Source organism: Piliocolobus tephrosceles, chromosome 5 (assembly GCF_002776525.5).
Source record: "Piliocolobus tephrosceles isolate RC106 chromosome 5, ASM277652v3, whole genome shotgun sequence".
NCBI classification, from domain to species: Eukaryota; Metazoa; Chordata; class Mammalia; order Primates; family Cercopithecidae; genus Piliocolobus; species Piliocolobus tephrosceles.
Genome location: NC_045438.1, coordinates 9424961 through 9437274, shown reverse-complemented (window position 1 = coordinate 9437274; position 12314 = coordinate 9424961).

Below are 12314 nucleotides of genomic sequence, written 5' to 3'. Positions count from 1 at the left end.
CTAATGAGAGAATGAAAAGGAGATCTCACTAGGAGGCCAGGGAAAAATAAATGAAAGCCCAAGACTTGTGGGTCAAGAGATGAGCTTTGTGGTATTGTTCTTTCAAGGTTAACTACAATGGTATTAAAATTTGTTCTTTTGTTCATCTACATTTTAAAAATTATCTGTCTAATTACAGTACAGCCCATAAGTGCAAAAACAGAAAACTATGAAAACAAAACAAAACAAAAACAGTTGTATTTGTTCTTAGCTACATTATGTCATTCAAGCTGTAATTTCCATATGTTAGGTATGTTGCTGTCACTCCAAACAAAGTGATGAAAGTTAAAAAGTACTTATAGTAACTTATGGTTATTCCCAAACATCTGGATATTTGTCATCATGGAGGCAAAACATCCACATATTTTCATCAAGAAGCTTTGAGATTAAGCAGCAATATATAGGGAATATCTAATAGGGGTTTCCTTTTTAATTTATCTCTAGTGGTCATAATGGTTTTGGTCTGGCATAATCCTAAAATTGTGTTTGTTTTGTTGTTCAATATGAAGATGTCCTGTGCTCTGAATATATGCCACAAAGTTTTCCATAAACTTGGGATGAGTTCATATGGTTCTATCCTAGTGCTGTCTGTGGCAAGGGGTGTGCATTTCACCATGGTGTCCGTGGAGAAACAATGAAGGTACCAACTACCAAAAACAAAGATCGCTACTCTGCAGGAGCTCTGTAAATATCAGATTTTTCACACCTGGTTCCACAGTAGTTGAGACAAAGAGATTACCCTAAGGACCCAGGTAAAGATGAACAAGTTCATAAATTCAATGGTTTTGCTTGCCTTGGATATTTTTTCTCATAACGAAGCTAAAATGTTATATTTTTCTTCTAAGATATTTTTTTATTCTCATTTACTAAATATCTTTAAAAATACAATTCTTAATAAGATCCTGCCCACTTCAGCATAGATAATTAAATTTTGAGCAAATACATTTGACTGTTGCATCCATGTGAAGACCTATCCATGCCACTCCTGGGCTGACTTTCCCTCAGATTCATTCCCTGCTTTCTTCTGCTAAGCTCTGTATCACAGAGACTGAATTCTACATATTGCATTCCTAGCCTCCTGAATTAGCTGGCAGGAGACTGGAGGATGGAAGAAAAGCAGAGGCCAGGGTATTTATTTTTGTGCCTTCCCCCCACAGGAAGCATCTCCAGCAGCTTTATCTTCTTTATGGCTCCAGCTCCTATTAGGAATAAAAAAAATTTACCACTATTTCAACTGCTATTGAGTCACTCCAGCTGTTGAACTACAGTAAAATCTCTTCCAGCCTAAGACTAGGAGTGAAAGCATGTTTTTATTGCTAATCTTCAGGTTTCCTCACCAAACTCAGAATTAATAGTTCTTCCATCATCAATTTGCTATATCAAATTCTCTCAGTTTTAAATAGTTTATATTTTCCTGGCTGGACTCAGACCGCAACACCTATTACCATCAGTTGTCTAGTTGTTAAATAGAGAATATACCATTTCTGAACAAGTAACTCTAAAATATTCCAAATAGTTACCAATTTTTGTCATTAAAAGTAATTTTTTTTGTACTTGTACAAACTTAATAAGATGAAAATGGGAAAATGCAGTTTTAAAATGTGAACACATGTCCTTAAGCCACAATCGTGTCCCCATTAAATAATTCTGCTCCCCTGATTTAGCTACAAAACATTGTATTGAAAGTTCAACTGCATAACTTACTGTGTTTATACGTATAAACTAGAATAAGCATGTGGCATTTTCTCCCACATTCTTAGAGAATAATGTCATACAGTGGCCTAATGAAATCCAAAGATGCACTTTTTTTTCCCTGGAATTTTGCACAACCCCCTCCCCCCCAAAATGGACAAGTTTAACTGTCAAATTCTCATGAAGGAGGAAAGTTGGAGTGATGAAGGCACTACATGCAGGAATTCTAAAGTCATATGCCTTGAGTCTCTTCTATATCTCCTTGAACAGACTTTAATAAGGATGTATCTTATTGGCCCATTCTACTTAAATTTGTATAATTGGGCCACTTTAACATTTTCAGACTTCCAATCCTTTGGATTGTTGACCTAAAAACTAACCATTTTATTCTTTTATATAGAAAAGTTATTATTCTATTGAAATGGGATTCCCAGTTAAATCGATGCAGAGAATAAGCCAGGAGACAGTCATGACTGTGATATGATTTGGTTAATTTATTGAACTTCTATCTCTCTGATAAGCTGTAAGTGCCATGAGTATCTGCTCTAAGGAAAATACAAACATGAACAATTCAACTATGGCAGCAGGCTTGCCAAAAATCAACCTACTAACACACTTACCAAAACCCTTCTAATTAGCCATGTAATTACTCATAACTGACATTTGTTTAATATTTTAGAAAGGATGCATTTTTATTTATCTAACTTTATTGACATATTTCTGAGGAGATAGAGTATATATTTTTAGCTCCATTGTACAGATAGGAACTGAGACTCAGGGAGATTTGGTAACTGCCTCTATTCACATCTATTAGTTTTTTCTACAGCCTTAGTTACGTTTATTATTTTGGCTCTAGAACTATTCTCAAATTCGCTGCAGCCCTGATTCAACCACACATTTTTGCATTATTAGTAAACCTTTACTTATAGGTAATGACCTACACATTGGAAACACTAAAGCCTGATTTAAAACCAGGTTTTCAGGGCTCCAAACTCTGAGTTTCTCATACTCCACCACATTGTATCCTAGAATTTGGCCTTCATGTAAACATACCTTGACCTACCAAACTGTGAAACTGAGGAACTCCACTGAAATCTTACCAAAATAAGTTAATGACTGCAGAAGACTGCATAGAGCTGATCTAATACACTTTGCCCTTCAATGCTTGCTTCACACTGATATCCTTCCTCTTTTTAAGCCTTTTCTGAACATTTCTCTAGTATTGAAGCTTAGTTGCTTTGGATGCTAACATAGTGCACCTTGGGAAAACTTTGATTGCTACAAAGTGCATTCTTATCTTGAGTTAAATTCTATCTTTCTAATCGCAATCTATTTGCCCTAGCTCCACCTTTTGGGATTAAATAAAACAAAGATTATCTCTGTTTTGGTTTTTAAAAATACTTGCAAAAAACTATCATTCATTTAATGGCTTATTCTCTGAGCAAAATATTGCCCGTCCATTCACCCAGTCCTAATAGAGGAAAGTTTTCAGTTCCTTCTCCACCTCAGATGGTTTCCTCTGTATAGACTTTGCTGAATCTACATAGCTCCTATTTTAAGGTTTCCAGCTCTAAGCACAATATTTCTGGTATGTACATTGAAAAAAAAATAAAAAGAGCAAAGCCTTTTCTGGACACACTGGTATCTGTTTCTCTTTTCTGTCATCTCATCTCTCTCATGTCATGCATCACTCACACAGAGCTCATGGCAAGCACAGGTTCCTGCTGGTTCTCTCATGCCCTGCTGTAAAGTCATGTTTTCCCCTGATTCTTCTACTGGCATGTTGATTTTGAACTGAAATAAGTTTTCGTTTATGAAAATTCATCTTGTTTAGCAACATCATAGAGCATACATTTTGAAGCAGATTTGGTATGGAAGCAACCGCTCAACATTCAACAAAATCCATTTCCTCTTCTTCCTGGGCACACATATAGGTCACGTGGATGTTTCCTAGAGCTGCCATACAAAGAAGCATACATTAGGTGGTTTGAAACAGAAATTTATCCTCTCACAGTTCTGGCGGTCAGAAGTCTGAAATCAAGGTGTTGGGAGGTTTGGTTCATCCTGAGGGCTATGAAGGGGAAGGTGTTCCATGCCTCTCTCCTTGCTTCTGGTGGTTGCCAGCAGTCTTTGGCATTTCTGACCTTGTAGGTGCATCTCTCCAATCTCTGCCTGTGTGATCTGTCGTGTTCTATTTGTGTGTTTACATAGCCATCTTCTTCTAAGGATACCAGTCATACTGGACTAGGGACCAACCTTACTCCTCTTGTATGACCTCACCCTAACTTAACTATAATAATAACATCTGCAATAACCTTATGTCCAAATAAGGTCATATTTTAAAGTGTTGTATGTTAGGATTTCAATGTTATTTTTTTTTGCAAGGCACAATTTATTTTTTATGTATGATTTTTACTTATTATGTGTTTAGTTTTTCTTCAACTTTTATTTAATTCTGGGGTACATTTGTTGGATGTGCAGGTTTCTTACGTAGGTAAACATGTGCCATGGTGGTTTGCTGCACAGATCAACTCATCACCTAGGTATTAAGCCCAGCATCCATTAGCTAATTTTTCTGATGCTCTCCCTCCCCCTAGTGTCCTTACCGTTCAGTTCCCACTTGTAAGTGAGAACATGCGGTGTTTGGTTTTCTGTTTCTGTGTTAGTTTGCTGAGGATAACAGCTTCCAGTTCCATCCATGTCCCTGCAAAGGATATGATTTAGCTCCTTTTTATGGCTGCATAGTATTCTATGGTGTATATATACCACATTTTCTTTATCCAGTCTCTCATTGATGGGCATTTGGATGGATTCCATGCCTTTGCTATTGTGAATAATGCTACAATGAACATACACGTGCATGTGTCTCTATAATAGAATGATTTATATTACCTTGGGTATTCATACACTCAGTAATGGGATTGCTGGATCTAATGGTATTTCTGTTTCTAGATCTTTCGGGAATCACCACACTATCTTCCAAATGATTGAACTAATTTACATTCCCATCAACTGTGTAAAAGCATTCCTTTTTCTCTGCGGCCTCTCCAGCAACTGTTGTTTCTTGACTTTTTAATAAGAGCCCTTCTGACTGGTGGGAGATGGTATCTCATTGTGATTTTGACTTGCATTTCTCTAATGATCAGTGATGTAGAGCTTCTTTTTTCATATTTTTGGCTACATAAATGTCTTCTTTTGAGAAGTGTCTGTTCATGTCTTATGTCCAATTTTTAATAGGGTTTTTTTTTCTTGTATATTTGTTTAAGTTCTTTATAGACTTTGGATATTAGGCCTTTCTCACATGAATAGATTGCAAAATTTTTCTCCCATTCTGTAGGTTGTCCGGATGATTGTTTCTTTTGCTGTGCAGAAGCTCTTTCGTTTAATTAGATCCCATTTGTCAATGTTTGCTTTTGTTGCAATTGCTTTTGGCATTTTCATCATGCAATCTTTGCCTTCAAGGCACAATTTAACTCATAACACCATACTACCCCACTTTCCTCCAGTTACATGTAGTTATATAAATTATATGACTGAGTTCTAGCCAGTGGAATGTGAGTGTATGTAACACTTCCACACTTGATTCATAAAAATATCCCATGCTCTTTTTTCCATTTTTTTTTTTTTTTTTTTTTTTTGGCCAGATACAGCAACGAGAATGGAGAACCACAGATGGAAAGGACCTGGGTCTCTGACTTGCATTTTGAGGAGTGCCACCTCTTAGAGACCAATACTTGCCTTAGTTAAATAAGCTGAATATAGTTGTATTTTATATCGAGCCATTATGCTTTAAAAAATTATAGACTTTCCAAATCCTAACTAAATACTTGGATTGACTTTCGTTCTATCATTAACTAGATGTGTGAACTTGGGTGTTATTTAAACTTTCAAAGTCTGTATACTTTTCATAAGAAGAGATGCAATACCTATCATTCAATCAGTTACGCTTAGTCCCTATTAGGTATCAGGACCATGGTTCAGTACAACGAAAATAAAGTTCCTTTTCCTCAGGTAACCTACATTCTTCTGAGGAAGATGAATGCTAAACATGTAATCAAATAATAAATATAGAATGTCCGTAGAGATACAGACTATTAAAATGATCAATATTTACACAGACTAACTGGGAGTGAGGCTCTAATAAGGTTTAGTAGTCAAGAAGACCTCTCAGATATGGGAAGGAGCTGGATCTGAGACAATTGATGAGCAAAACCCATCCATGTAAAGGGTGCTCTAGGGACAAGCTTTGGCAAGTTCAAGGAATTAAAGCAAAACTAGTGTGATTAAAGCAAATGATAAAATGTCTGGAGCATAGGAAATAAGAAAGACGAGAAATATGAGATGAAGTCAAAATGTAGGTAGAATATATGTTATATAGGCTTATAGCTCATTACAAGATTTTGGTTCTATTCTAAGAGATTGGAAAATGAATTGGAGCATTTTTATGATCTGATTTTTATTTTTAAAAGATTATTCTGATAACCATGTTTTCACTGGATAATAGGAAAAGCATGGAAGCATTTACTAGGCATTTGGAGTAATCCAGGTGAGAAATAATGGGGACTTAGACTAGGATGGCAACAGAGGACACAGTGAAAAGTAGTTAGGTTGTCTTACAGCAAATAAATATGTACCTGAAATAATGATGATGATAATGAGAGCAATTGCAACAAAAATGGCAATAATAATAATACCTGGCAATGAATTTAGCCTTTCCAATTGGCTTTTATTCTTTGCCCTCCTTTTGAATTTCATGGACTATAAACACTTAAATCTTATCTTATTAATATCCTTTCCTGGGTCATTAATAAAGTTGTTAACTTCTAATTCAAGAGTGAACACTTTTATTTCCTATCCATTGATAGCCATTATAATGATGTTAAATGAATGAAAATGATATAATCCTACAACCATAACCATAATAGAAAGTGAGACATCAGCAGATGCTTAAAATATCTCCAAAAGATGAAAAATAGATGAGCTGATGGGGTCCAGAGAGAGCTGCAGTCAAAGAGGGAACTAGGCTGCCCCTGGCAATAAGGCAAGTGACCTCAGATGATTGAAGTGAGAAGTGGGTCCAAAAGAGAAAGAATAACTAAGTTCCTATGCGTGTAATAATTCTCCATCTCTAATCCAGAAGCCATGTATTAACTACTAAAGCAAATATATACGGCAAAGTAAACAGCCAAAGGAAAATCAGTCTCAGAATAAATTTAGCTGCCTAGCGAGAAATGGGGCAACTAGTATATTCTAGCATTTAGAAAATTTTAGGCACAGTGACTGACACTCAGCCCTGTATCCTACTTGGCAAAAGCAAGCTGTCAATAAAACCCATTTATGAGCAGAGTAGTATCAACCAAATGTATTATTGTATCATTTTAAGATATGAAAGAAAACAAAAGTAATGCAAGAAGTAGAAGGGTAATTTATTCTTAGAAAGATTTATATGTGTAATATATGTAATTCATAAAATAAAAGAATAGCATTACTCACCAAATTAAGGATCAAAGGAAAAGAAAACATTATTTGACATTTAAAATGCTCTTGACAAAATTAGTAATTGAAAAATTGTTAGAAGATGAAGTCAAAGGAATTCCTCAAATATATATTAAAACACCTAATCATAGGATAAAGATAACAATGACAAGGTATTCATTTAAGACCCTCAGCACTGAATTAGTGTTCTGAGAAGGGAGCATACACAAAATGGAGATAAAATTATTTTTTTAAAAATACAAGAATATTTCCAGAGTTATGGTAGATATGCTCAAACTAAAAGAGCTTGACAAATATTGAAGAAAATGAGTTATACTTGAAAAAATTGAGCCAAAATTGAACACTTTAAAATATTGAACAAATATTGAACAAAATGAATAATACTTTAAAAATGCTTTCTAGATGTATCATTTTATCTTAGAAAACAGTGTTCCATTTATCCAGTACTGTGTGGCAGACCAATTCAAAATTTCAAAACTTCATTAATATGTGAAACAGTCTGATGTAGCCATTCCACAATGTATACATATATCAAAACATCATGTGTGCCTCATGTTGTGCACTAATAGATAAAATTTTTGTTTGTCAGTGTAAAAACTAATTTTTAAAAAACATGGCTTCAAACAACAGTGACATTAATTTTACTCACAAATCTGCAGATGGGACAAATCTCAGCTCATCTCTCTTCCACTTCATGTCAGCTCTGGCAGCTCAAAGGCTGGGGTTAAAGTCCTTGGAAAGCTCACTCACTCGCATGCCTGGGCAACGGGAAAACTACAAAACATGTGTGCTGAACAGTTGGATTTCCTCAGGTATCTCTGTATCTCTTTTTTATTTTTTATTTTTATATTTTATTATACTTTAAGTTCTAGGGTACATGTGCACAACGTGTAGGTTTCTTACATATGTATACTTGTGCCATGTTGGTGTGCTGCACCCATCAACTCGTCAGCACCCATCAACTCGTCATGCACATCAGGTATAACTCCCAATGCCATCCCTCCCCCCTCCCCCCTCCCCATAATAGGCCCCTGTGTGTGATGTTCCCCTTCCAGAGTCTGAGTTATCTGATTGTTCAATTTCCACCTATGAGTGAGAACATGTGGTGTTTGGTTTTCTGTTCTTGCAATAGTTTGCTGAGAATGATGGTTTCCAGCTGCATCCATGTCCCTAAAAAGGAAACGAACTCATCCATTTTTCTGGCTGCATAGTATTCCATGGTGTATATGTGCCACATTTTCTTAATCCAGTCTGTCACTGATGGACATTTGGGTTGATTCCAAGTCTTTGCTATTGTGAATAGTGCCGCAATAAACATATGTGTGCATGTGTCTTTGTAGCAGCATCATTTATAATCCTTTGTATATATACCCAGTAATGGGATGGCTGGGTCATATGGTATTTCTAGTTCTAGATCCTTGAGGAATCACCATACTGTTTTCCACAATGGTTGAACCAGTTCACAATCCCAACAACAGTGTAAAAGTGTTCCTATTTCTCCACATCCTCTCCAGCACCTGTTGTTTCCTGACTTTTTAATGATTGCCATTCTAACTGGTGTGAGATGGTATCTCATTGTGGTTTTGACTTGCATTTCTCTGATGGCCAGTGATGATGAGCATTTTTTCATGTTTCTGTTGGCTGCATAAATGTCTTCTTTTGGAAATGTCTGTTAATATCCTTCGCCCACTTTTTGATGGGGTTGTTTGTTTTTTTCTCGTAAATTTGTTTGAGTTCTTTGTAGGTTCTGGATATTAGCCCTTTGTCAGATGAGCAGATTGCAAAAATTTTCTCCCACTCTGTAGGTTGCCTGTTCACTCTGATGGTAGTTTCTGTTGCTGTGCAGAAGCTCTTTAGTTTAATTAGATCCCATTTGTCAATTTTGGCTTTTGTTGCCGTTGCTTTTAGTGTTTTAGACATGAAGTCCTTGCCCATGCCTATGTCCTGAATGGTATTACCTAGGTTTTCTTCTAGAGTTTATGGTTTTAGGTCTAACATTTAAGTCTCTAATCCATCTTGAATTAATTTTTGTATAAGGAGTAAGGAAAGGATCCAGTTTCAGCTTTCTACTTATGGCTAGCCAATTTTCCCAGCACCATTTATTAAATAGGGAATCCTTTCCCCATTTCTTGTTTTTCTCAGGTTTGTCAAAGATCAGATGGCTATAGATGTATGGTATTATTTCTGAGGACTCTGTTCTGTTCCATTGGTCTATATCTCTGTTTTGGTACCAGTACCATGCTCTTTTGTTTACTGTAGCCTTGTAGTATAGTTTGAAGTCAGGTAGCATGATGCCTCCAGCTTTGTTCTTTTGACTTAGGATTGTCTTGGCAATGTGGGGTCTTTTTGGTTCCATATGAACTTTAAAGCAGTTTTTTCCAATTCCGTGAAGAAAGTCATTGGTAGCTTAATGGGGATGGCATTGAATCTATAGATTAGCTTGAGCAGTATGGCCATTTTCATGATACTGATTCTTCCTATCCATGAGCATGGTATGTTCTTCCATTTGTTTGTGTCCTCTTTTATTTCACTGAGCAGTGGTTTGTAGTTTTCCTTGAAGAGGTCCCTTACATCCCTTGTAAGTTGGATTCCTAGGTATTTTATTCTCTTTGAAGCAATTGTGAATGTAAGTTCATTCATGATTTAGCTCTCTGTTTGTTTGTTACTGGTGTATAAGAATGCCTGTGATTTTTGCACATTGATTTTGTATCCTGAGACTTTGCTGAAGTTGCTTATCAGCTTAAGGTGATTTTGGGCTGGGGTGATGGGGTTTTCTAAATATACAATCATGTCATCTGCAAACAGGGACAATTTGACTTCTTCTTTTCCTAACTGAATACCCTAGATTTAGGATATATATTTAGGATAGTTAGCTCTTCCTGTTGAATTGATCCCTTTACCATTATGTAATGGCCTTCTTTGTCTCTTTTGATCTTTGATGGTCTAAAGTCTGTTTTATCAGAGACTAGGATTGCAGCCCCTGCTTTTTTTTTGTTCTCCATTTGCTTGGTAGATCTTCCTCCATCCCTTTATTTTGAGCCTATGTGTGTCTCTGCATGTGAGATGGGTCTCCTGCCTACAGCAAACTGATGGGTCTTGACTCTATCCAATTTGCCAGTCTGTGTCTTTTAATTGGACCATTTAGTCCATTTACATTTAAGGTTAATATTGTTATGTGTGAACTTGATCCTGTCATTGTGGTATTAGCTGATTATTTTGCTTGTTAGTTGATGCAGTTTCTTCCTAGCATCCATGGTCTTTACATTTTGGCATGTTTTTGCAATGGCTGGTACCATTGTTCCTTTCCATGTTTAGTGCTTCCTTCAGGATCTCTTGTAGGGCAGGCCTGGTGGTGACAAAATCTCTAAGCATTTGCTTGTCTGTGAAGGATTTTATTTCTCCTTCACTGATGAAACTTAGTTTGGCTGGATATGAAATTCTGGGTTAAAAATTCTTTTCTTTAAGAATGTTGAATATTGGCCCCCATTCTCTTCTGGCTTGTAGAGTTTCTGCCGAGAGATCTTCTGTTAATCTGATGGGCTTCCCTTTGTGGGTAACCCGACCTTTCTCTCTGGCTGCCCTTAACATTTTTTTCCTTCATTTCAACTTTGGTGAATCTGACAATTATGTGTCTTGGAGTTGCTCTTCTCGAGGAGTATCTTTGTGGGGTTCTCTGTATTTCCTGAATTTGAATGTTGGCCTGCCTTACTAGGTTGGGGAAGTTCTCCTGGATGATATCCTGAAGAGTGTTTTCCAACTTGGTTTCATTTTCCCCCTCACTTTCAGGCACACCAATCAGATGCAGATTTGGTCTTTTCACATAATCCCATATTTCTTGGAGTCTTTGTTCATTTATTTTTCCTTTTTTTTCTCTAGACTTCTCTTCTTGCTTCATTTCATTCATTTGATCTTCAATCATTGATACTCTTTCTTCCAGTTGATCGAGTCGGTTATTGAAGCTTGTGCATTTGTCACGTATTTCTCATGTCATGGTTTTTATCTTTGTCAGCTTGTTTATGGCCTTCTCTGCATTGATTATTCTAGTTATCCATTCTTTCATTCTTTTTTCAAGATTTTTAGTTTGTTTGCACTGGGTACATAGTTCCTCCTTTAGCTCTGAGAAGTTTGATCGACTGAAGCCTTCTCTCAATTCGTCAAAGTCATTCTGTGTCCAGCTTTGATCCATTGCTGGCGATGAGCTGCGTTCCTTTGGAGGGGGAGATGCCCTCTGAGTTTTTGAATTTTTTGAATTTCCAGCTTTTCTGCCCTGCTTTTTCCCCATCTTTATGGTTTTATCTGCCTTTGGTCTTTGATGCTGGTGATGTACTGATGGGGTTTTGGTGTGGGTGCCTTTCTGTTTGTTAGTTTTCCTTCTAACAGTCAGGACCCTCAGCTGTAGGTCTGTTGGAGATTGCTTGAGGTCCACTCCAGACCCTGTGTGCCTGGGTATCAGCAGCAGAGGCTGTAGAAGATAGAATATTGCTGAACAGTGAGTGCTGTCTGATTCTTGCTCTGGAAGCTTCATCTCAGGGGTGTACCCCGCCGTGTGAGGTGTTGGTCTGCATCTAGTGGGGGATGTCCCCCAGTTAGGCTACTCACTTGAGCAGGCAGACTATCCGTTCTCAGATCTCAACCTCTGTGCTGGGAGATCCACTGCTCTCTTCAAAGCTGTGAGACAGGGTCATTAACATCTGCAGAGGTTTCTGATGCTTTTTTTTTTTTTTTTTTTTTGCTTTTGTTTTTCCCCAGAGGTAGAGTCTACAAAGACAGGCAGGCCTCCTTGAGCTGCGGTGGGGTCCACCCAGTTCGAGTTTCCCGGAGGCTTTGTTTACCTACTTAAGGCTCAGCAATGGTGGGCACCCCTCCCCCGGCCTTGCTGCTACCTTGCAGTTAGATCTCAGACTGCCCTGCTAGCAATGAGGGAGGCCCAGTGGGCGTGGGACCCTCCCGGCCAGGTGTGGGATATAATCTCCTGGTGTGCCCTTTGAGAGAAAGAGAGAGAGAGAGTCTACCATTTTTCTTTTCTTTTTTTTTTTTTTATTATACTTTAAGTTGTAGGGTACATGTGCATAATGTGCAGGTTTGTT